General features: G+C 39.2%; 1 protein-coding gene across 2 annotated transcripts in view; it reads right to left on the reverse strand.

Moving 5' to 3' along the window:
• Nucleotides 1-24,839, reverse strand: part of LOC124219151 (uncharacterized) — a 203,866-nt gene that overhangs the window by 139,828 nt on the left and 39,199 nt on the right. Inside the window, exon 2 of one of the 2 annotated variants that reach the window (XM_046626345.2) lies at nt 22,987-23,043. The gene's annotated coding sequence lies outside the window, so the exon portion shown is untranslated. Of the gene's footprint in view, nt 1-34; nt 411-22,986; nt 23,044-24,839 lie in introns of those variants that run through there. The other variant, XM_069136228.1, reaches the window with a different exon arrangement.

A 24,839-nucleotide genomic window follows, 5' to 3' on the forward strand; every position in this document is an offset into this window, starting at 1 on the left:
ATGGTAATAGTGAGATTAAATTTATTCATCTCACCTCAAATCCCATATTCATTCGTTTGTTTTTTTCGTACCGTCGAAGACGATTTTTCATCGTTACAAATATCGACTATATATTCACTCGTCACTGATTTCAAATTTTCAATTATAAATTAATTGTGTTGAAATAACATCGTCACGTGTTTAGTAAGCTTGAAGAACTATTTTATTACTCATTTCGGTATATGCGACGATTCGATGATTAATGAACAACGCACAATCGATTTATATACCGGTAGTGTAAAAATTTTTCATTATACAAAGGGTGTGAAAAATCGTTCAGGTTTTACAAAACGTTAAACATTATTCGTACAAAGTTCAGTCGTAAGATCGAATCTTTAAACTTTTTCCTTTTTATTCGTAGATTTATCAGCTAATTCGCTAGTTTCTTCGAACATCAATCAATCAATCAATCAATCCACGTATTCGTTTCACGTTTTTAATACCGTACCAATTATCCGAACTCGAAACAACGCTTTGTTGAAATTCGAAACATCTACCGACGATAAATTCTTCACAATCGGCAATCAATTACCGTCACAGACCCGTCTGAATACGCGCTAAATACAAATTGAAACAATTTGAATATACAAATTCGTTCCGCGTATCTACAAACGTCCACGATTAAACGAAACACAAACAGTTTGTTACCGGTTTCCATAATCCATCCGAGGATTAATTACCACCTCACGAAGGTCGAGAGTTCACCCTACGATAGATTAAAAAATCAAAAACCAAATCAAACACATCACAAAAATTTCACCTTAGTGTTCGACGTTAAAACAATTTCCTCGTCGTTCCGCGTATAAAGAGAAAAAAAAAAGAGAAAAAAAAAAATCGTCAACGAAACAATACTTCCAAATTTTTCACAGACCTTTTTTGGTTTTTTTTTTTCTTTTTTCAAGCTTCAAACACGCGCCCAAAATATCAACCCTTTCGAAGAAGCTTTTTTCAAAAACTCCGAACAACACGGAAATCCAGATGCGAGGAGGCGTCGGAGGATCGCCGCAGGATCGCGACGACGCGACTAAACTGAACACCGTGGTCTGCATCAACCTCCCTCCCTCCCTCCCTTCACCCCGTTGCAGCCCGCTCTCACCCTAAGCCCTGGGCTTCGCGACGACGTTGACCCGCAAGCGCAGGCGTACGAGGAACCGGCACGAGGAGAAATCGCTGCCCCGTCGGAGGCGCCGACGACGGAAGGACCAAAGCCAGGAACAGGACTCGCGTTTCTGCCTCAGGGCCGACCAAAGTCGTCCTTTCTTCGATCATTCCATCGTCACGTTTATAACCGAAAAGGCACGTGCTGAGGTTGTACATTTTTACAAGTGTTCCCTTTTACTTTTTTTTTATTTTTTTTTTTCACGCTCTTGCTCCAGGTACAAATATATATACATATTTTTTTATATATATATATATATATATATATATATTAGGGTGGTCCTTGTTTAGGGTGTTGACGAATTTTTACACCGTCACATCACTGAAATCAATATCGAATCATTTAAAAAGAGTCGGCAAATTTTTTCAGATTTTCACAGCAAACCCGCATTGTGATCGAAGTTTCTTATGGGAGTGACGTGAGAAAAACTTTTTTTCGCAGTATATGTTTTATCGTGAAAGTAATAATGTTCCAAAAAATCTGTAACTACGAGTTTTTAGTCGGCGTTAGTGATACTGTGTGAAAAAAAAAAAAAAATACACATCATCGTACGAGGCAATATAGACGAATTGCACTTCCTCTAAATGAAAAAAAAAAGTCAGGTTTCAAGGTTGTGCAATTCGTCTGGACTGCCTGGTACGATGATGTGTATTTTTTCCCAGATAGTAGCACTAATTCTCACCAAAACCTCGCGGTTACAGATTACTTGGAATATTATTACTCTTGCAATAAAATGTATACTGAGAAAAAAAAATTTCACCCATGTTAATTTCCGTAAGAATCTTCGATCACAATGCGGACTGTCTTAGATTCGATGTAAAAATCTGAAAAAATTAGGCGATTGTTTTCGAATTATTTGACGTCGATTTGGGGGATGGTCTGGCAAAAATTCGTCAACACCCTGAATAAGGACCACATTAATATATACATAGATCGTAACTGTGAGATGTGAAGCAGTGGATTCGAAGTGTTCTCTAATTTCATTTTTTTTTTTCGTGATCCGTATCACTGAGTGGTGTGTAAAAAAAAAATAATAATATTTGATTGTTATAGATGTTTTTATTAAGCAGAGATCCTCAAGACGAACCACACCTATACGTAAGAGTCGAAACACTTTGACGAAAAAACCTATGATATTTTTTCTCTGTGAAGATCTGTATTCGAGATTTTTTTGTGCATTAAATCTTGAGGTTAAGTTCTATTCTACATTCTACATATAAGAGATATAAGATAAGAGACTGGGATGTTTCGGAAAAAAATATTTTGCGATTTTCCATCCTTGCACCCCCTGAAAAGTTTTTTTTTTTTTTTTTTTATGATCGAAAGACTGTAAACCTCAAAGGAAGAGTTTTCAAGCTATTCATCTCAAATTTGGACACAACATTCTTCACGCCGTTATTTATCTTTAAAAAAAGTCCGATCGGCGTATTTCGACCATCGAAACAAAAATTGCGAAAATCAGTTACTTTTTGACCCGTCACACTGTGATGATCCCCTTAAAATTATGCGAGAGTACGAGGGATAAGAAGGAGCATAAAAGTGGACGATGTCGAACCTGAAGCTGGTCTACGCTACGTAGAAGGGATGACGGGGTTCTTCGTCGCGGTATAACATTCCTGGAGGGCGGAATTTGAAAGGTCTCCCCCGATTAACGATGTGGTTTGTACTTGACGAGGGCCGCACGCTTTTGCTTTGACTTCCTTGAGCCGTACAAGAGCCTAGTACGTGTCGCATTAGGTACTCGTCGTCTTTTGCCTGATTATATGTCAAAAGACTAGTAAAGCGCTATATTACGGTTCAGGTATTCCCCCCCCCACACACACACACACACACACACTCGGGAGGCATGCGCGCGCGATAAGAAGGCTGCTTTATCAAAGGATTCCAACCCGCCGCAAAGACACTTCAAGTATAAGGTATCCTTTATATAATATAAAAATATATCCCCTGCAGGTCGGTGATATAATACGAATATATATATATGTGTGTGTGTGTGTGTGTGTGTGTGTGTGTACGTGTATATATGTACAATGTATAAGCCGCCTTCCCCTCTCGAGAGGATTAATTAACTCATTAATTAATCTTTCCCCCTCGCCCCCCCTCCTCACTCCACGGCACGTCTTCTTCTTTTCCTATCGCGTTTCCTCCGCGTGTTCGATCACCCTTTAACCGTATCCCACGGATCACTGGTCCCCGCGGGCGAGAAGTTAGAAATTAGGTTTAAAATTTTTCCCCGCAAGACTCGATGTTCTATGAACGGGTGGCAAAACATCGACGGTGGGTTAGACGATTGCAGTTTTCGGTGAAAGATTCCGTCGAGATTCAATGCGGTTATACTCCGAGAGTTTCAAGACTCTGAACACCGAAATTCGCACGCGACAAATTCTGCGATTTCGTACGTAGATTGAATTGATTCTGGCGAGTTTTTCGTCTGCTTAGTCAGGTTGACCGAATCAACAGCGGGAAGAAACTAGAAATGAAAATTCGCAACAATCTCGAGGTTATGTTGCGGTGGGAATTTGAGACGGGTAAAACGTGACGGGTCTGCGTTTGAGCCAACATAACCTCGAAACGCTTGACCGCATCAACGGTGAAGTTAGCTCTGGGACGTAACTAGGCGAAATTGGCCAGCCTGTCTGAGCGGACGAAAAACTTGGCGCATGCGCAGTTCGATTTTCACTTTCCTCACACCGTCACGGTATAACTGCATTGCACGGCGTGGCAGCGAAACTGCGCGTGGTATAGTGAAGTTCGAAAATTGAGATTACCCCGGAGGATGCATAGAGAGATAGTTTAGATGTAGAATATTCTCAGTACGGGATGTTGCGAGCGGCAAACGAGTCGGTCTGGGACGCTGATAAACCCCGCGGGGTGGAGGGTGGTGGAAGGAAAGAGAAAGAGAAAGAGAGAGAGGGAACTTCATGGCTTTCCAAATTGCACAAGTTTTAATATCATACACTGCTGCAGGACTGCGCGAGTCAGTTGCGACGAGGTTTGGCTGCCGGAGTAAGATTATTCGCGAATTAACCACTCGCGAATTTCGTTCTATGGTTTCGATTTTTCATCCCCTATTTTTCCCCGCGAACCTTCAGGACCATTTTCCTTAACGATATATTAATTTCCCACTGTTCCGGTAAAGGGGAAGAATTCAGACCTAAGAACTATACTAGATAGCTGGAATTCTTTACGGATTCCGGGCTTATGCAGCTCTCTGCCTTCGCCATCCGCGTACTTTATTTCACCCTTTTTCCACCCCTTTCGCCTCGTCACAGCGTGTGTTCGGATTTCTCGGTGTTCAAACGACTTTTTAATCGCCAGGCATCCGCCTTGGCTGATGGAGGAAATTGCGCTGAGAAAACAAGGAAGACTGCATAGATGGATGGAGAAAAATAGGGATTGAAAAAGAACGGATCAGTGCATCTTTTTTCTCCTGCCGTTTCATTTCCTATTCGTTTCAGAATGTTACGATTTTTTTTTTCCGTTGTCGCTATGCCCGAATTTATTCTAAACACGGATCGAGCACGTGAATCATGAAAAGAAAATTTTCGCCGACTGACATTTTCTTGTTTTTATATTCCTGAACGTAGATAAGCACTCGTCGAGTGTTTGTTGGCGAGGGTGAAGATGTAAGAGGCAAGTCACGAATATCAAAGTGAGCCAAGCTTCTTTTCGTTGGCGTGACAAACGGTAATTCACGTGCTGCGAAACCCATCAAAAATTTTCTCCAGAGATTTGCAATTTATTCATCCTTTCATGATCCATGGACTTGAACGCAGGTTGGAGAAAAAAAATCTACGCCGTGATACTCGCTATTTTTTCTATTCATTTTGTACTTGTTATACTGAATTCGCATGCAAGTTTTTTTCATTTACCCGCAATCCTTACGCGATTTATCGTACACACTGAAAGCAAGAAATCGTTCGGATGAAGAAAAAGAGACCGAACTCTAATATTCGATATTGAATCGGAATAAGAACGAAAATAAGCATACCAAAAAAAAAAAATTACGAATAAATATAAAAATTTACGCATAACAAAATACCGATAAGAAAAAATCCTTGGCAGAATTTTTTATACGATTAAAAAACATTCATGCGTGGCTATTTGTCATTCAGTAGCAAATAAACCGGTATTATAATTTTGTTATTTCGTTTTCTTCGCAATTTATCGTCCTATGCTTTTCCTCGCACGTTTTTTCACACCGCACATACCGCTGCGGGCACAATTTCGAAGTGGAAAAAATTACTTCACGTGCGGGAAAAATCAAAGGTAGAAAATGAAAGTGCGGTATATTTACCTCGTCCCCGTATTTTCATCCATACATAAATGGTACATAACATATATGCAGACATGGCGTGTTTGCGCGGGCAAGGCCTGGCATTTTCAATGGCTAAAGGAACACCGTAAGTACCCGCAAAGCGGAAATTTAATGAGACGAATTTACAAACACGGTGGCATCGGAAACGCGACTGGTGATGCATGCACGACTTTAAATATACAGAAGTCCGTGTATATGTATACGTATTATACGAGTAATCTATAGATATGTATATATATAAGTTATGTGTAAAACATGAATATTTGTGAATTTTAAGCAAACCCTGTGAGAATTCGAAACTCTCTGCGAGTAGTCACGTCTCTGATCAATGTTTGTTAACAGCCGTTTCCATAAGTATCCTCGATTTTGTACTGTAGAGTTAATGTCTCATTTGACTAATTTTCGATATCGCGAAAGAAGAACACTCGGAGCACACAAACAAGACTGTCGACAAAGTTGGAAACAAAAAAGATCGGGAGAAGTAAAAGTTAAGAAGAAGATACGATATGGAAACAACAAATTTGTCACTCTGAGAACACGGTTGGATGAAACAGCAAACTATGCAGTAAGCAGCGAGATAGAAAACCTAGATGTGGAGTCCAAGGTTGGGGGGATCGAGGATGAAGAAGGACGAGGAAAGAGAGTGTCTGTGATTTCGAGGATATTTCCCAACTTGTGGATGTTAAGTGGAGTCAAAGAGAGTTTCTCCAGTCGAGTTTTGGCCCCGTCTAATTACAGGATAGATCCACGTCCATGTACCTATACTGTAGTTAGGTACTTTACACAAGTTTGAGTCTGCGTATCCGAAATGACACAAACATGAGACAGCCTAGCCGCGTCGCGTCTGTGCGCAGAAGGCATGACGAAATGACGTGGGTATAAACCATAGAGGTGAACCCTCCGCCAGAAGCTTTTCGATTTCACGGAGCATGAAAACCATCCTCAAAGAAAGAGCGATAGAGGTACATCACTGATGGGGAAATGTCAGGAAACATGCGAAATCGCCTTGAGGCTTAAGGAGACCATGAATCGGTGAGTGAACCTCGGCGCAGTGAGAAACGTTTCTGTAAAGTAACAACTTTCATTTATTCGCGTGCGCGATTCGGTACGGCCGAAAAATCAGGGTGGAGGCCACAAGATTGGAAAGGGGATTACACCGCATCGATTTTAACCGGAAACGTGTTTGCACAGAAAATCAGTCCTCGCATTGAGGTGATGCGAATTAACGCCCCGCTCGAATGATGCCAGGATTACCCCTTTGAGAGAAACGCGACCTCAAATATATACTTAGACACTCCGACAGCCAACAAGGACGATTTGCATCATGCGCGAATGAGTTATCGACCATGAACCGTCGTTAATGCAACAGACAACGTGGCCATCCTGTTTTCTCTTCATTTTCTTTCGGTTTTGCCCCTTTAGACTTGGAAAAAAAAAAGTCCTCCAGATTTCATAACGCGTAGTTAGCATCACCGCAGGTCATGTTCAAAAGGTTCCACGAAAGGTTCTCTGCATCATTCCAATCGAGGTTATAGAAGCTCGTATTTCTTTTGAATTCTTGAATCGAAGACAACTTACACTTTCTTATCCCACGTGTTTGAGTCTGAGTCGAGGTTCGAGTCGTCGTCGTCGTCTCTCTAATCCCGACTTTTTCATTGGATCATACTTCCAAGAAGTAATCAACCGTCCTACTCGAGACACCGGAGATATTCAGTTACTTGAAATCGCGTCTTCTGCCTCGAAGCTGTTGTGTTGGTTCCTCCAGAATCTAGGACTCCAGACGATTGGAAATCTGAGAACTAGACTGAGTTGTATAACGTACGCAAGGTGAAAGGTAGGTGCCACAGAGTAAGAAGCATGTGAGATGGTTAGAACCGGGATGTCAAACTCTGAGCGTCTCTGCATGTACAGTGACAATTAAGCCTTCTTAATTACTGATCCCGGAGCTTGAGCAACTCTCAACTTTGAGTATACAAAGTCTGGAGGGTGTGTCTTACGAGTGGCTTTGCACACAGTCTAATTATCACGGTTTGATGCGCGTGGCTGTGTTTAATTATACATATACATACACACGCACACATACATACCCAATTCCCTACACCCCGCTCGATGCGAATGTGATTGATGCCCGATTCCCGCACCTTTTTATCCCTGAATTATTCATTTCGAGCCTCCGGAAATAACTATTAAAGGTCTCGATAACCGTTGATCTCCTCAATAAAATTGCTTTCGAGTCTTCGATACCCGTTCGGATCCGATGTCGAAAAAATTCTTGGCCGTCTTCGTCTTTGATTCAGGAACCGAACTAGTTATCCACTCCAAGTTGGATGACTTCGATTAATGATGGATGTACCCCTCTGATCTGGTATTTGAACTGGGGACAGTCGGATAGGGGTGTAATTACCGGGTTGATTCTCCGAAGTCCTCCTTGAGCTGAGTGACATGAGCACCGAGGGATATAAACATCGTATTCAGACGCCATTGTCTTTGGGAGTTCAATTACTTAGACGAACTGTAGGTACACACCTATATACTATGAAGTTCGTTAATTTCTGTAATTCGAAACCGCAGTCACATTGTGTACAAACCCCACTCTTTAGCTATACCTTACATCCGGACAATGTTTTCATTATAACGAAGTCTCCAAGTGATGTTGGTAGGTATGTTAAGTATATATATACATATACATATATATATACGTATATTCTGCACCTAACGACGTCTTGCCACTGTTATAATGCCGCTGTTCCTCGTCATGCTTCGTTATAAAATATCAGTTCCTCGTATGTAATTCTGTACAACCAGAAATATCTCCTAATGATGTTCTCCGGTTATTCAACCGACCCGACAGAGCACCAGCTGCTCACGTACTAGGTGCTTCAATAACCTGTTTTCAGTTAAATATCTTTTTCCGCCTCCTGCACATCTATTTAGAAATAATTTTTTTCTCCCGCAACAAGCGATTTGTGCCATTTCGAACCATGAATCGTGAAATAAGATGGTCAATGTTCAAGTAATTCGTTAGCTGGACTTTATCTGTGAAAATTTCCGCCATCTAGCGGTGGACGCGGTGTGACTAGATTTCAGGGATCTTCTCAGGATGTTCCAGGCGTCTGACGGGATACGATAAGCAAATTTGGTAACTTTTTCTTGTTCCTGTATGCTGCGGTTGAATTTATAACAGAGTTACGAACGGATTCAACGGTAATACCGATGATAATAACGAGGTATGGATATGCTGGGCAGGATGTTGGTGTTGTGGTGTGAAGTGTTTAACCAGTTGAGTTGATTCAGGAGGGAAGGAAAACCGGAGAAGGCGGACGAACGCGGTTTGACTGAATCCGACTCGAACAGCGGTGTTGCATTTAGTTTAGTCGAGTTAAGTTGAGTTTAGTTGAGTTGGGTTAGGTTGGGTTAAGCAAGCCTAGTTCGAGGTTAGGAAAATAGACCCGGTTGGTAAATTAGCGCGCTGTATACCTATATCCGACGAATTCTAAGCGGCCACATGTTTCCCGCGTTGAACGGCCGGAAATGAAGGGCTGGACGTCGGCGGAGCCGCGGACTGAATACCGAATACCGTTGCAGATGGCAAAAGCGATATCGTGATAATTAATATTTCCAAGCCCTGTATAAAAGTAATAATAAAGGGTGAAAAATTTAAACCGGAGATCTGAGGAAAAAATAAAACCGTGTATTAAATTAGCATCGTAAAATAAATTTAGAAAATGAACGGTAGTAACTCTGATATTAAATTCAGAGGGCGGTGAAAAGAAGAGGAGAGGTAAAAAGAAAAAAAAAAAAAGAAAAAAATTATATACATCCTCTACTTCGTACCTTGAGATCGCTTTGCTTTTTTTTTTTTTTTCCTTTCAGTACTCTCAACAGCTGCAACAGATGAGGCTATTCGAGAATGTATGAGATAAATTAAACCAAATACTATACATTACATTGTATATATACCTACGGGTACATATACATACATATATGTATTATAATATGCGCAACCTTGTTTGATTATACCTACATAAATAATGCAGACGATTTTGTGTGTGAGAATTTTTTTCAACATTCATTAATCGAATTTTTATTGCAGGATTAGGGGCATTGATTATTTATGTTGGCAATCTATAACTACGTGAAAATATATACACCTACTGGAAATTATTCGAGATGTTTTTTATTTGTCTTTTACAATAGATGCAATTCAATCCTTTCCTTTAATCGCGTTTAGTTCTTTCATTCTCATATCAGGATGATTTGAATTCTCGTTTGAATTCAATTCACGTTTGAATTCATCAGCGGATTCAAATATAGATGGAAATTAATTAGGTCGTTCATTTCGAAGATGACATGAGTAAAATTGATGTGATTATTGACCGAATAATAGATCAGTTGAATAACTGATTCGTTCAAACTACTCCAATGTGACAGTAATGGTGAAAAAAAAAAAAAATCACGGTGGTTGTTTAAACACCCTAATAATCGTTCAATATTGTTTCAGTGTATAATACGAAGGTATTATCGAACCGTTTTCCCCCGGGGTAAATTAAGCGAGCGAGCGGAGATTGTGCCGGGTAAGGTCAGGTTATAAACTATTACTAGATTTTGTATCGGACGCTATTATACGGGACAGATAATTATATACACTTATCGCCGATGATAGGATGGCATGGGGCGTATGGCCGGAGTTAGAGGGTCGCTTAGCAGCTTATTATCCGTTAGAATCAGCGGCGAAACAGCTCCGCCAGATATATCCGTTGAGCAGTTAGCGCGAGCTTATAGAGAAGACCCTCGGAACTCCGGTTTTTGGGATCACAACTGTTGCAAAAAGAACGCAGGAATTATTCGATCCCCCATTTATTTGTCCTTGCTGAGTTGTGTTGATAATGGAATTCGATATGATCGAGTTTGCTCAATGTTTATCATTGAAACGGAAACAAAGACTACACGTTGATGTTCATATTTTCTGATAAAAAGGAGTCGCGTGATGAGAGGCCAATTTTGAATGAGAAAAAAAAAAATAAATAAAAAAATGTTTACACACTTTTCGGGAAAAATAAATAAACCCGAGTTTTAACGTTTCACTCGATGGGTATTTGTTGACAATGAAAAAAAATTTATTCGAAAAGTTTTAATGCTTTTTTCATCCCTCTCACATTCTCAAGCTTTTTACACGCAATGTAACCGAGATATTTGAAGAAATATGGCTGTACAAGCTACACAGTACTTGACCTAAAAGCTGCGAAATTTTTATTCCGTAGCGACATTGTTTAAAATGAAAATACAAAGTCGTTTTTGAAAAAATCGGCTTAACCGACGGCGATTTTGGCATTTTTACGGTATCACCCAATATCTTTAGTCAACGAGCAGTAACTGAACAAAAATCAGCAAGCTTAGAAAAACTTTTGAGAAAAATGTAGCGCATTTGATTGTAAAAATATACCTGAAACTCGTTGTCAACGTTTCTATTCTCGAACGTCGAAACACGGGTCTCCCTTCATCGTGGCTCAAAAATGTTTTACGCTTTTTTCCAAGCGTGTTTTCCGTGCACAAAGTACCCGTTTCTACGTCGATAGAGCGAACCTGCGAATGCGCATGCGCGGAGCAAAGAAAATACCCCGTTCAACTCCTTTTCTGTAACGGCGCGCATGCGCTGTCGCGTCCAAATCTGACACGACGCGACCCTAACCCTAAATTTCGTACTTCGTGAACGTAATATAAAAACGCTCTTTCTATATCGCGTATTTTCAATATTCGTCTTCGACTCGCCTACTTACGCTCGTCATAAAAATACCGAGCTTGCCCGTATTTTTCTAACAACGCGACGTCAGATTTCTACCCGATTATGGAAACCTCAGAGCCGTGCGTCCCATTGACAAGGAGACTCGGTAATGGAGAAGCTGCAATTCTTGTAAGAAACACCGAGCGGCGAGCCCACTTCGGCTGATTTATGGGGCTGTTTTCCCGCTCGGATATCCCCGCGCCCTTCGCCCTTTCGCCCTTTCGCCCTTTCGCGCCTCCCGGGGGTCCCGAAGGAGCTGGACCAGGTGGTTTCGCCCGGAGGCTCCTCGAGTCGGCCATTAGGGGCCTGGGAGCGATCCTTTTCCCGCATTCCTACGAAAAACCCAACGGACTATTTCCGAGGCCAAGATTCGGCCGGCCGCCGTTTCCACAGCGTTCCCGTAATTCTTTATCTCCTACCCGACTTCCGTTTCGGTTGAAACCAGTGGTTAGAACCTCTCCGAATTCGCCAGGGAGAAAATTAAGGCGACTTCGGGTATAACATTGAAACAGGTCGCTACCACGCGGGATCGCTCGACGTTTTATTATTTCACGGTGTGAGAAAAAGCTCAGCTTTTTCAAATACCAACTGACAAATATCGACTACGCTTGAACAGGAATTGGCGAGAATTTGAAGCCACTTTGACCAACTATTCTTTCGGCAGTTCAAAAATATGCAAAATTTATTCAGATCGGGTGAATGATGTCAACAAGTTAATATATCGTTGATGATTTTTCAACTTTTGGAACCCAATTTTCTAGTAAAATTAATTCAAAACTTGTCGTCTCATGGTCGAAGAATTTCACCTTACGTACATCGACACAAACGGGTCTAATTCCGAAATTCTCGAAAATTGAAATCGACTTGGTAATTCGTGTTTTTGGGAATTTTCATCGCGTTGTTTTTTACTTATTTATTAATTTTTCCTCGATATTTTAATTTATTCATCTTCGAGAAAGTTACCCCTCTACATACGTACATGTTTTACATAAATAATAAGTTTTTGAGATCGCTGATTACGAATCTGTAATCAGATTTGAAAAATTCAAGATGGCAGATTCAATATATACAGGGGTTTTTTCGGTCGGTGATTACGAATCTGAAATCAGATTGTGAAAACTCATTACCGCGAATTCAATCAGCGACCCCAAAGACCGTAGGAATACCATCTTCTTAGAAAATTTGACTAAGCACAATTAACGTGTGACTCAAATGGTGAAAAAAAAATCCTGAACAAAACCGAGTAATTTGGCCGAGAGCAAATGGAATTGAAAAAGAAAGGAAGAAAAAAAAAATAAAAATCTAAATCTCCCACCGTTAGGAATATCGCATAATTTTTCGTTACGTCGTACATCGTCAAGTCGTTAGTTACGGGATTTCTAATTACCGCACTGCAGCTGCACAGGTCGGCTGGCTGATACCTGCGGGGCGTGTGCGGAATTTCACCGTATGTACACATGGCAACATATTATTGCGAATTCGCATTATATATATGTGCAGGTAGTATTCCACCGGCTAGGAAACAGCGCGACGAAATGAATTTATAGCTTCTCGCCCATTATCGGTGTGATAAATAATAATGCGCTGCAGAGTCGGGACGTATGCAGATATATATATATATATATATATATATATGTGTGTGTGTGTGTAGAGACATACATGCACGTACATATTTTACCCCCGTTATATGAATTCAACCGTTCACCTCGACGAGTCTAAGCTGCGCGAATGTCGGAGGTTATAATCAAACTAGAAAATAAATTTTAAAAACAGAGGTGGAACGGAAGAAAACTGCAGGAAACAATCGAGCTTTTCCTTATCCGCAGTTTTTACCATCAACCGCCGATAATTTCCATGCCTTGAATAAATTTTCATCATCCAACAGAAAGGAAATAAAAAAAAAAAAAAATAAAAATACCTCCGTCTCGATCAAGAGATGACATTTGTTGCTTTTTAGCTTAAACCTTGCAAATAAACGTTGGTAAAATTTCGAATCCTTTAAAAATAGTGAAAAAAATGTACGAAATCTTTTTTATTTTTCACGATCAACGGTGAAGTAAAAAATAGTATTGGTTTTGGTCGTACATCACTTTTTCTGATTTCAACAAATCATCACGTTTTCGCACCTCTGGAATCCGAAAAACAGGTTTTTAGAAAAAAGACAGTCAGTATTTCTATCCGCCAAACTCAAACAATAATCACGGAAACGACTGTGTGAAAAAATTTGAAACTCACAGGATTTCACAATCAATTAACGGTCATGAAAAACAGTCACGTCCGGTTTAATTTGAACCTCCAGTTCTGCCGTAAACAAATCGATTTTTAATATTTCGACTCTTCCCGGTCTACGACGATGATAAGCATCGCGAAAAAAAAAAAAAAACTGTTTCTCCGGCCTGTTTCACGTCGAATTCATCCAAAGCGGAGGAATTTGAATTGACTCGTTTTTTAGACAAAAAAAAAAAACGTTTCGATGTTCGGAGAAACAGTTGCGGGTGAAATGCAGCCGAATATATTTTCTCTCACCGATCCGGTTTCTTCTCAGCCTGGACGATTTCGCTCCGCAGGCGGACAGCGAAACTCCCGCGTTTCTCTGGAATCACCGGGGAATTGCGCTTGGTCAAAGAACCGAGAGGGCAGGAGACGAAGTGATATAGATAACCGTGGCTCTGCCCATCCTCCGATTGATTTCCTTCGCGTCGCCACAATGCCGTCGAGTTACCCGAGAGCCTCCACCCACACTTTCCTATAGGTAAATACGCTTCTCAGGATGCATTTGATTCTTCGACCATGGTCGTTTACCTTTTACGGACTTTATTCGATTTACCTGACGGTTGAATTGCGCAAAAAAGAAAAAAAAAAATTATATTTTATCCGACGATTTTGCCGAAAAACAATTTAGACGACAAGGAGAAAATATAAACCCCGATAATACCTGATTCAATATTCCATAGCAAGCGATTTATCGATTCAAAAATGCGTTTCATTTATCCAATATAAATAATTCTGTTTCGAGTTGGTAAACTCATCTTGCTATGAACACACAAACATTTCAAGTAATTAAACGTCTGCCAAGAACTAATGGAATAATTGTTTTCTGAGATTCAACTGTTCGTTTATTTATTTATTTACTTTTTTTGCGTGTACAAAGTCAAATTTGAATTTCGGAATGAATTCGAATAGATTAACTATAGATCATTCTGGTTTTTCTTTCGTTTAATTTTTTTCCTTCTCCGTTTTTGGATATAAATCTTCTAGAAATTGACCGAAACTTACTTTCAATAATATTGATGTATTTTCTATAAATAACACAAGTTCAATAATCCTCTATAAATGAATATCGATTTTGTATGCCCGACGTGGTTTTTTTTTTTTTTTAATCAACTAAACACATACATTTCACTACACAAAACGAACAAATAAGATTGATCGAAATGCTGATTAATAATTGGGCAACGTTAGCTGAAATTCACATATCTTCAAAAATCTTTTCCTATAAACACTGATTTTTACGTATTGCAGGCAACTTTTCTGCGACACAATGCGACTAAAAAAAAAAAAAAAACCGTAAACACTGGTGACGCTGAAGAAAATGCAAAAAAAAAAAAAAAAAAAGAAAGAAAGAAAAGAAACCGGTGTATGGAATGATAGCGACGGCGGTGAAAGGGGACTCTTACAGTTTAGTTTTCCGTCTATCTATGTAGAGACAGACGAGGCACGTAACGATGGCAAACAACTTTAACTAAGCTCGTTTCTGAGCTTTAGCTGGTAGAAGAAAGCAAAAGACAAGAAAAAAAAAAAAAAAAACAGGACCAAGGAGAAGAGGCTAGAGGACGAAGAGGGAAGGGAGAAAAAGCAGAAACGCAAGGTGCACAAAAGGGATGGCGAAAAGGGAGAAAAACGTGTTGTGCGGCTCGAGACACGGGAAGAAGCAAATCGATATAAACAATCAATTTGTTTCGCACGAAATTCCGCCTCCGTATTTCTTTCGGAAAAAGACTGAGCCTCGTGCGTTGGTGTACGAATTCCGATACCTACATTTGTACCGTCGTACATTCACAGGTGCCCGAAGCGTATCCGTCTATATCATATCGGGCGATATATTACACACGTAGAGCTCGGTATAATATATCGGATACACCGACTTGACCCGGACGTCTAACTTCTCGCCAACCAATTACCGAAAGAATAAGAGAACGCCGAGGCGTTGGTATCGGAGATGATCAAAAGTAACGTTCTCATCAGAAGAAACGAAATTATTTACTCCCCCACCTCACACTCGTCGCCTCGTTTAGCTTTGCCCGATCGCACCTTTCTCATTATCCCGCATCATTCCCGACGTGGAAGCCAATGATAACCATTCCTCAGTTTTACCTACTCCCCAATTTCCTCAGAGGTGTTTCATTGCTTCGAATAACTTGGTCCTAACTTACTGTCCCTTCACTAATAAGCAGTAACAGAATCGAATTTTCAGTTTGATAAATCGATTTGAAAATGGAGATCCGATTTTAATCCCTTAAAAAACGGTCGGATTCCTGGTCTTATCGCAGTTTATGTACAACTTGAGATGATCTTTGTTACTTCGCATAACCTCAAAAAACCCCGAGTAAAAAGTTTCGATTAGAATAGTTTTTTCAATTTTACATCCGCCATATTGGATCAGTCATCTTCGATTTAGAAATTATCAAATTCTGACTTTAGCTTCGTGATCAGCGACCCCAGAAACCCTCGCGTAACAAGTTTCGGTCAGAATCATCGGGTTTTGATAGTTTTTCGATTTTACATCCGTCATATTGGATCTGTCATCTTGGATTCAGAAATTATGAAATCCAAACTTCAGAATCGTGATCAGCGACCCCAAAAACCCCCGAGTAACAAGATTCGGTCAGAAACATCGAATTTTGATAGTTTTTTTCAATTTTACATCCGCCATATTGTATTTATAAATCATCAAATTTTGACCGGAGCTTCGTGATCAGCAACCCTAAAAATCCTCGGTTAACAAAAGTCAGGTCAAAATATTGAGTTGAAAAATGTGTGACTGAAAAGGGTTAACACAGCAATCCATCTACCTTCAAGAGCTCACTTTTCAACCATTGTTAAAGCTGGTTTCATTTCGTTCACGATTTCATCGAAATTCCCTGCACCGAATTCGGTGGGGATAAAGAAAAAAACTTCACAAATATCCGCTTCAAGCGTGTGCAACATTTCCGTTGTTGTTTCGATAAGTCCAACTTTTTCCCGACCACATATACCAGCCCGTATATCCGTCGACTAAGCTCCAGTCAGGTATGACAACGACGAATTCTATTACCGCAGCGTTGGTTGGAGGAAGGGAGTGATTTTGCGCCCAGGAAAACGTAAACGCGTCTCTGGTATGGCGACTAGCGATTGCGGAATACAACCGGGTGCATAGATATAACGTGGAATGTCCCGTAGCGCATGACTGCGATAGGGTGGTTTTATACCGTCCGGCATAATGCGATGTGCCAAGTTTGATCATTCGATACACGTTATACGGAAGCATTGGCTCGTGCGCTTCTATATTTGTTCATTGTTTTACTCTGAAACTCTTTCGTTTTACATCGCAATTTACTATCAGTATAGTATTATACGCCGGATAGATTTCCCGCGAATCATTCGCAGTTTTTGATCTTGATATCAGAGTTTTATAACGACTTTTCTTTGTCTGAACCACCCGCCAGTACTACCCGAATTCATCGACCAATAACGACCTCAGTTTAATCACATTCCGACCGCTGCATCCGTTCCGCACTGAGATATAATCATCGTTTCGGCATCGCGCTTCGTCCGCGCGAGAGCTGCGCATCTGGCGGCAGGCGCGGAAACTAAACAGCGCGCGCCAAATTCAAACTCAATTTAACGAATTTCGTTAATTCCTAGTTGCATGAATCAAGATGACTCTTCTAAATTCCAAGTATACCTAGCCCGTGACTGATTAAACTAGGGAAACAATTTTCGTCGATGTCAAGTTATAGAACAACCTGAAAACCCTGCTTGGAAAATCAATTCGCGTGTATTTCACCTCGTTATTTTAAATCTTCACCGAGTATAATGTTACGACTCTACACGGCTCATTGAAGTTCCATTAAATTGACAAAGAAAACGTTTCGCGCCGTGAATCGTCGTTCGGTGTTGTAACAATGCCGGTGATTTTGAACGCTCTGATTCGCATGTAATTTTTGTACACAAAACTTCTACAGCCTTCTCATTCTTTCCGGTTTTATTCCCCCCCCCCCCCCCCCTTTCCCAAACTCGCCTGCCGAATGGAGCGGGATCTCGGTGAGACTTCTTTAGACTCGTCGAAAATTATTCCGCCTCCGCATCATCGGCTCGGAGAAACCCGAGCTGGGTTTGGGGTTCGAAATCGATCGATGACGACAATAGGAAGGCTTCAGCCGCTTTCATCCCGACTACAACACGGCTTCCGTCAAACAACCCTTAATTGCACTCTTCTCTGCTAACGAACCTTTGCCGTTTTTCCTAACAAATATTGGACACAATTACTTTCGGGCAACGGTCGCTCGGATCACGGGATGTAATCACGAAAAGAAATGAGTCAACTTTTTTCAAACAAAAAAAAAATTGTACCTCGAGACTCGCGCCTTAATTATCTATACATTGGCCCTCAATTTCATTTGGAATATCGAATTCAAAAAAATATTTCACTTGATATTTTTTTTTTTTTTCCGAACCAAATCCTTTTAATCAATTCATATTCCTTCATTTGTCAAGCTTTATAAATTTCATTCATGGTGGTTTTAGAATTCTCTTCTGCGAAGATAATTGTCAATGTTTTGATCCATAAAAATGTTTGAATTAAAAATGATTCCATTTTCTATCCACGCTACGTCTTTTAGTGGTTTATTTTTTGATAATTATTATTTTAACGTCGTTTGTGGCTTTTATTCGAATAACTATCTTTTACCATAGCTTCAAAAGTTAATCATATAGTAGTTTTTCCACACATGTTGAAACGGTGATTTCAAATTCCAATAGATAAAAAAAAAAAATATATCTATAAACAGAATGGAGTAATTTATGTATCTAATGTACGCTGCTGAGTCAACGCTAGTAATACCGAATACTACACGTTTCTCGAAACGAAAAACTTTCCTCGAGCCATTATTTCCCACGGCTTGGGTAGAAATACCTTAAGATTGGTTTCGTGAGTCGAATTTCATAGTATAGGTGCAGAGTACAAGATACAGCGTTGAGATAACGAAAGAATAAAAACCAGGTACCGTGGTGTTATAAAAACTCTTTTCATATTTACGCATTTTTTACGACGCATTCATCCGCAGTAATAATTATTACCCGAAAACTCGTCAGATTTTTTTCTTGTACTACTTGCGTTTCGAAGATTATACAGAGCAATATTTCCCACAGTTTTATGGATCGAACGCGATTTAATAAATCTCAATCGTAACTTGACATTAGTATTTAATTATCGTATAGTTCGCGTGAACCTTAAACCGTGCTGTCGTAAATCGCAAATCGCAAATTCGGGTCTTAACTATCTGGGCCAACTAATTCCGTGGATCTGTATCTCGACGGCAATTAAACAGATCTTTACCTGCAGCCGTGCCGTTGCAGTTATATAACCTCTGATTGCATTAGGAGGGTAAAACGCGAGTGCAGCGGTTAAGGCGAAGTGCTGATTGCAGCACGCATCCAAGTCCGTTCAAATTATCTCAGAGTGTGTATTATGTACACGTATGAGTATACATATAACGCATAAGGGATGAAGATCACGATCAAACGACGCATGCGGTAGTCGGTATAACTTCAATTACATCTTCAAAACGTTCCGAAGTCGTGGCGAGAGTTATAAGAGCGTTTTTCAAAGGAAAATCAAAATTTTGTCAAAATTTCATTTGCTTCAGACAATGTTTACCGTTATTCTTTCATCGAGATACAAAAATTGTTAATTTCATATTTAATTGTAATTTGGTCGTCGAGGGATTTTTTTTTTTTTTTTTTTACTCGTCGATCGACTGTTTTTTTTTCTTTCAATTTTCGAAATAACACGAGATCGCATCCAGCTGAAAACTTTTCGCTAATTTTGACTTCGACGCAATTTTTCAGAAAACGACGATGCAGTCCGTCAGAGACTTGAATAAAAATGTTAAACAGATCGCTGGGAGGGACAAGGAAGACGAAAAAGAAAAAAAGAAAATAAGAAAAAAGAAAAAAAAAAGACGAACCGAAAAAGAGGGACGAGAACACAATAAAAATGGTCAAACACCGGAAAACGCGTTGATCGAGAATTAATTATTAGCGAGCTTTTAAACGCTCCAATTTGTAGAGCAGATCGTTGGGAGCGATGCGTGGATACGTGAAAAAGTGAAGGGAGGGGTTGTATTGGGTGGTACGCAAAGGGGGTGAGTATCGGGGGATGCTTGCCACTCTTCCATATCACCTTTGCAAATTGGACGTGATACGGATACCGACCCATGTAAATCGGTGTTCTCGTATGCGCGTGCGAATATACCTGCGTAAATGTGTAGGTATATATATATATATATATCGTGAATCTACTTGCGCGCGTGTTTACCCGTTAAACTCTGCCGTCAAAAATAACAAAGTCCTCTGTACAGTTTAACGAGCAAACTCGATCTCCGTGTATTTGCATCCGTGTAGGGTAGCCATTCAGTGCCTACAGTGAGTAGGTGTGACCCCCCGTTAAAATTTTGGTAATTAAAACCGATCCTATATGTCCGTATCCTGTCGCTTCTGCTGATGCTGTTGCAGTTTTTTTTTTTTTTTTTGTTTCTATTTTTCAACATTTTTTTTTCCTTCATAGAAAAGAACTTTACTCGTCGGCTTCTATTTTCAAAATTTTTTTTTTTTTTTTTTCTATTGCTCCTGAGTATAGTTGAGAGTTTTTAATTATGTTTGATTTTTAATTTGAATATCGTTGAATATTGTCGAAAATTTATTGATCGGTTGAAGATCGTTGAAAATTTTGTGACAAGTTGTGAACTTTGTCGTAGGTTGAAGATTATTGAAAATTTTCCGATTGACGGTGAGTTGTTGAAAATTTTTGAAATGCTCGACAATCGTTGAAAATTTTTTGACTGTCTGAACATTGTCGAAAATTTGGTGAGAAGTTGAGAACTTTTTGACAAGTTGAAGATTGCTGAGAATTTTCTGATTGGTTGAGAATTGATGAAAATGTGTCGAACAGCTGAAGTCGTTGAAAATTTTTTTATCAGTTGAAATTTGTTGAAAATTTTGTCAGAAGTCGAGAACTTTTTGATAAGTTGAAGATTGCTGAAAATTTTCTGATTCGTTGAAAGTAGTAGGTGAAAGATTTTCTGAAGATATAAAGATTGTTGATAATCGTTGATAATTTTGTGAAAAATTTGATACTGCTAAACATTTTACGAGGTGATAAAGGTTAGTGAAAATTTTATGCGACGTTGAAAATTTTGTACAAAGTTTAAGATTGGTGAAAACTTTCGATGAATACAAGCTTACGAAATTGCGTTGACAAATGATGAGAAATCGGTCGGAACTAAAAATTAGTTGTTCAAAAAATTGTTAAATAATTTGATTGAATGAAGGATTGATCAGTCAGGCTATCATTTGTTGATAACCGTCTTGGATCCGATGATGGGGTAACTTTAAGGACAGCTAAAATGTAAGTTGTGATTGTTCGAATGAATTGAATAAAGATACGATACTCCAGAACTCTGCGACAAAAAAAAAAAAAAAAACCAAACTCTGTATAGATGATAAATCGTGTAGCGATCACTGATTAAAAAATTCATCTCGTAGTATGCAGTCAACATTAAACGTCAATATTATAAAACAGCATGTAACCAGTTATTTGTTAACGGGAAAATCAGAATTTCAATATTAAATTCCAAGCACATCTGGGCATTATTAGTTCAATAATCCGTTTTGATGAATGCTTCATCGGTTCATATAACCGCCTCTGGCGCTAATTCATACGAAGGAATCAAAACGAACATGAAAAGGTGGAAAAAAAAAAAAAAATAGGAGGGATAAAAAAATTGGTAAATAAACAATTAAAAAAAAAAAAAAAAAAACGAAGCTTCGGTAGCCGTCGTGACAGGTGAATCGCTTCCGATTCCGTTTGCCCTTTCGACCGGTCCTTTATTGAAGCATAATTTGCCGGCCGGCTCCCATCCTACGTCCCTGTTTTACCCTCCGGGTTTAGCTTCGGGCGACTGCCGCACACGGCGGGAGAGGAGGACATGTAGCTGTATCGCGGGGTTGTAATTAAATGCATAATTAATGACATTCGTGTTTGTCGCATCCGGTCAGTCTGGAATTTGCATCGATTTGAGTCGGGCGAATTCTGAAACGGTTTGCAGGACAACCCCTCGCCTACACTTGACGCCCACAACAACGCGACCCTGCTCCAATTAGATTTAGCTGATGATATCAGCCGGCGATTGATATATTAGACTGCAGTACTCGATTAATAATCGCCCTGATTTAATATCAATTTCTATCATTCGTATTATACGCAGTTTCATAACGTTGAAAAATTTAAACGAAGTTGAATATTTTACTTACCAACGGTTGGTAACAGTATCGGACTTTTATCACACTTTCTTCTTCGCCGTACCGTAAAAGTCGAAAATTGTGAGAAACTTGACTTTTCGGAAAACAATTTTTCTTGGTTAATGCAAGTTGAAGATTAGACAAAGAGATGATTTTATTTCACTTCGATGAGTAACGTTGCAACTCGAAATATCGAATTCGATTAACAGAATTAAATTCCAACAACAACTGCACTGTTTTCTGAACGAATTCAAAAGTTTCAACTGGCAAATGGGAGAATTTTGCTCTATTTCTTCAGCTGTTTGTCTTCGTATGTCCCGATTGTATTTTTTCAGTTTCCGGGGTTTTATTTAGTACGAAAGCCTCCTAAAAATCGATACCACAAAATAAAAAATACTACCCTCACTGATTGCAATTTTTTCAAACAATCAGTGTCGATTAAATTTTCTAAACAATCTTTTAGAATGCAGTTAAACATTTAAAACTAAATTCTTCGCAACAACAAAAAGGTGAAGGGAGTTTGACCCTTGTTAGATGACTAAAAGTAAGACACAAGCAATAAAGTATTCGTGATAAATATTTAAAAACAAAAAAAAAAAAAAATGAGCATCATTTGACTTCTTCGCGTCTGATTATGAGGGTGAAATCCACGCCTCGTGGATTTTGAATAGCTAAAGTTTCGACGCCGTCTGGTTCAGGTGGACTGTCCAAAGAGGAAAAACGCGAGTATCGCGTGGTGGAAATTTAGCACACGTAGCTGGAGCGAAGAGGTGGCCGAGTTTTTAATTAAGGAAGCTGGAAAGGCGACGAGATGTATGTATAAGATATCTGGGTGAATCCGTGGCGTCGGTACAACTGTATATATGTACAAACCTGGAGATTTATTGCAGGTATATCCGCGACTCGAGTGCGATTTCGTATATCTCATACATAGATATAACGATACAGAAGCAGCCCCGAAGCTCGGCGAGCTTTCGTGCAGACACAAATCCGCGGATGCGGTTTCGCACATCGGGAAACTTATACATTAGCTACGTTTTTACGAGCGGCTGTTAAAAACGTGAAAGATCTTTGATCGTAAAATATGACAGTTCGTATATCAGGGAATCTACTCTATACGTCACGTACCTGGAATTCCCTTCCCAAAGAAGATGCGCTCTGGGCGTACAGTCCGGTAAAAAATTGCTAAAACAGAAGAAAAACAATAATTATAATAATTCTAAGCCTCGAACACTCAAATTTTATCAAAAAAAAAATCACAATCAAATTATTTGTTGAAACGCGACACGTTACAATTTCTGTTTTATAAATTGTTTCGTGTTGAGCGATTCTCTGCAAATCGACTGAAATGAATTCTCCATAATGTTAATAGGTATGTTTTTTTTCTTTTTTCAAATTTTATTTCAAGAAAGCTCAATCTCGTCAATTACATGTAATCTGTAACCAAAAAGTGATTTTACGACGAACTGAAAATCTTTTGGAACGAATTCATCCGCAGGCAATTTTTATTGACAATTCTATGAGGTAAAAAAATTATCTACAATAAATTATGGAAACTGGATGAAGTGAAGTTACTTTGAGATTGAAAAATTATAATGATGACAATTCGATATTCGTGTACTTGGAAGGATTTTTGTTCCTTCAATCTATGCGTTGATTAAATTCATCTTGACAGTCTTTGGTCGAAAGGATCTTCAAAGCCTTATTTCGTTCGCTCGATTCTTCGTCAAGAAACTTTTTCCAAGAGACTGTGCACCGCGATGCCGATTCACAGGCTCGAAGATATGAAACGGGGGAAAGATAACACGAGTCAAAACATATAGAGAAAATGAGGTAGAAGAATGTAAGGGGATTCAATAAATGAAAGAAAAATATTTAAAAAAGATCCTTTCACGTTTCAATCATCCTCAGGTTTGACGCGTGGGTGTGTAATTTCACGAAAAACGCCATTTGTTCGTTTACCCGCATACTTTCCGTACACATACACATAAGTTTGTTACTTTTCTTTCATTTTTTTTTTCCACTTTCTCTCCACGTCAGAATTCACTTCGTACATTTATTATCTATTTATTTACTTTTCATACAGAGACAAACAATGCCGAGGCAAGAAGAGATAAAGATGAAGAGAGCCGGAGGAAAATGGAGGAAATCAGGTCCGTCTTTCACGTCTGGAGGCAATCTTGGAAACTCCTCCCGAGAATACCTTATACATATACATATGTATACCTTATACCTCATACCTTATACCTACTAGGATGAGGTAAAAGACAAAAATTTTATGCAAAGGAGCTGGTAGCTTATACCGACGGTTCAAGGATGGTAATAGAGGATATATGAAGGATTTACATATCGTTTTATTATACCTTTCCGACAATGTTCTCCCGGTTTCGCTCCGCCATTCCTACCGCCACTTCTGCTACTGCAGTATCATACATACACACATACATATATATATGTTAGGGTGGTCCTTGTTCGGAGGTAGGAAAAATTTTCATTGGGAATCCTCCCAGATCTGTTCCAAATCATACGAAAAAATTCTATGTAAAGTTTTATGCCTCAACGTCAACTGGAACGCGTGCCTCTGACATAAGCTGCGAAAGTTTTAAATTTAAAATAATTTTAGTTTTTATAACTATTCATTTCGTTTTTTATGACTTTGGTACAAATTAAGGGACTGATTTGAAGCTTGGCAGAGTTGTTGCTTGTAATGATAGGTACAAGCCTTGAAAATTTCTAAATTAACAAAATTTTCCCCTGAATAAATTTTCCGGGCAAAATCCTTCTGGACAAAATTTTCTAACGCCTAAAATCTCCCCAGACGATAAAAGTAAATTGAATAAAAATAAGTAAATAAATATACCTACAATGTACGAAAATGAAATTTTTTTCCATCCCCAAATAAGAACCACCTTAATGTATATAATATATATTAGTCTTTTGCTAAAATTTAATGCGCATGCGCTACAAGCCGAATGCAGCTC

Source organism: Neodiprion pinetum, chromosome 5 (assembly GCF_021155775.2).
Source record: "Neodiprion pinetum isolate iyNeoPine1 chromosome 5, iyNeoPine1.2, whole genome shotgun sequence".
NCBI classification, from domain to species: Eukaryota; Metazoa; Arthropoda; class Insecta; order Hymenoptera; family Diprionidae; genus Neodiprion; species Neodiprion pinetum.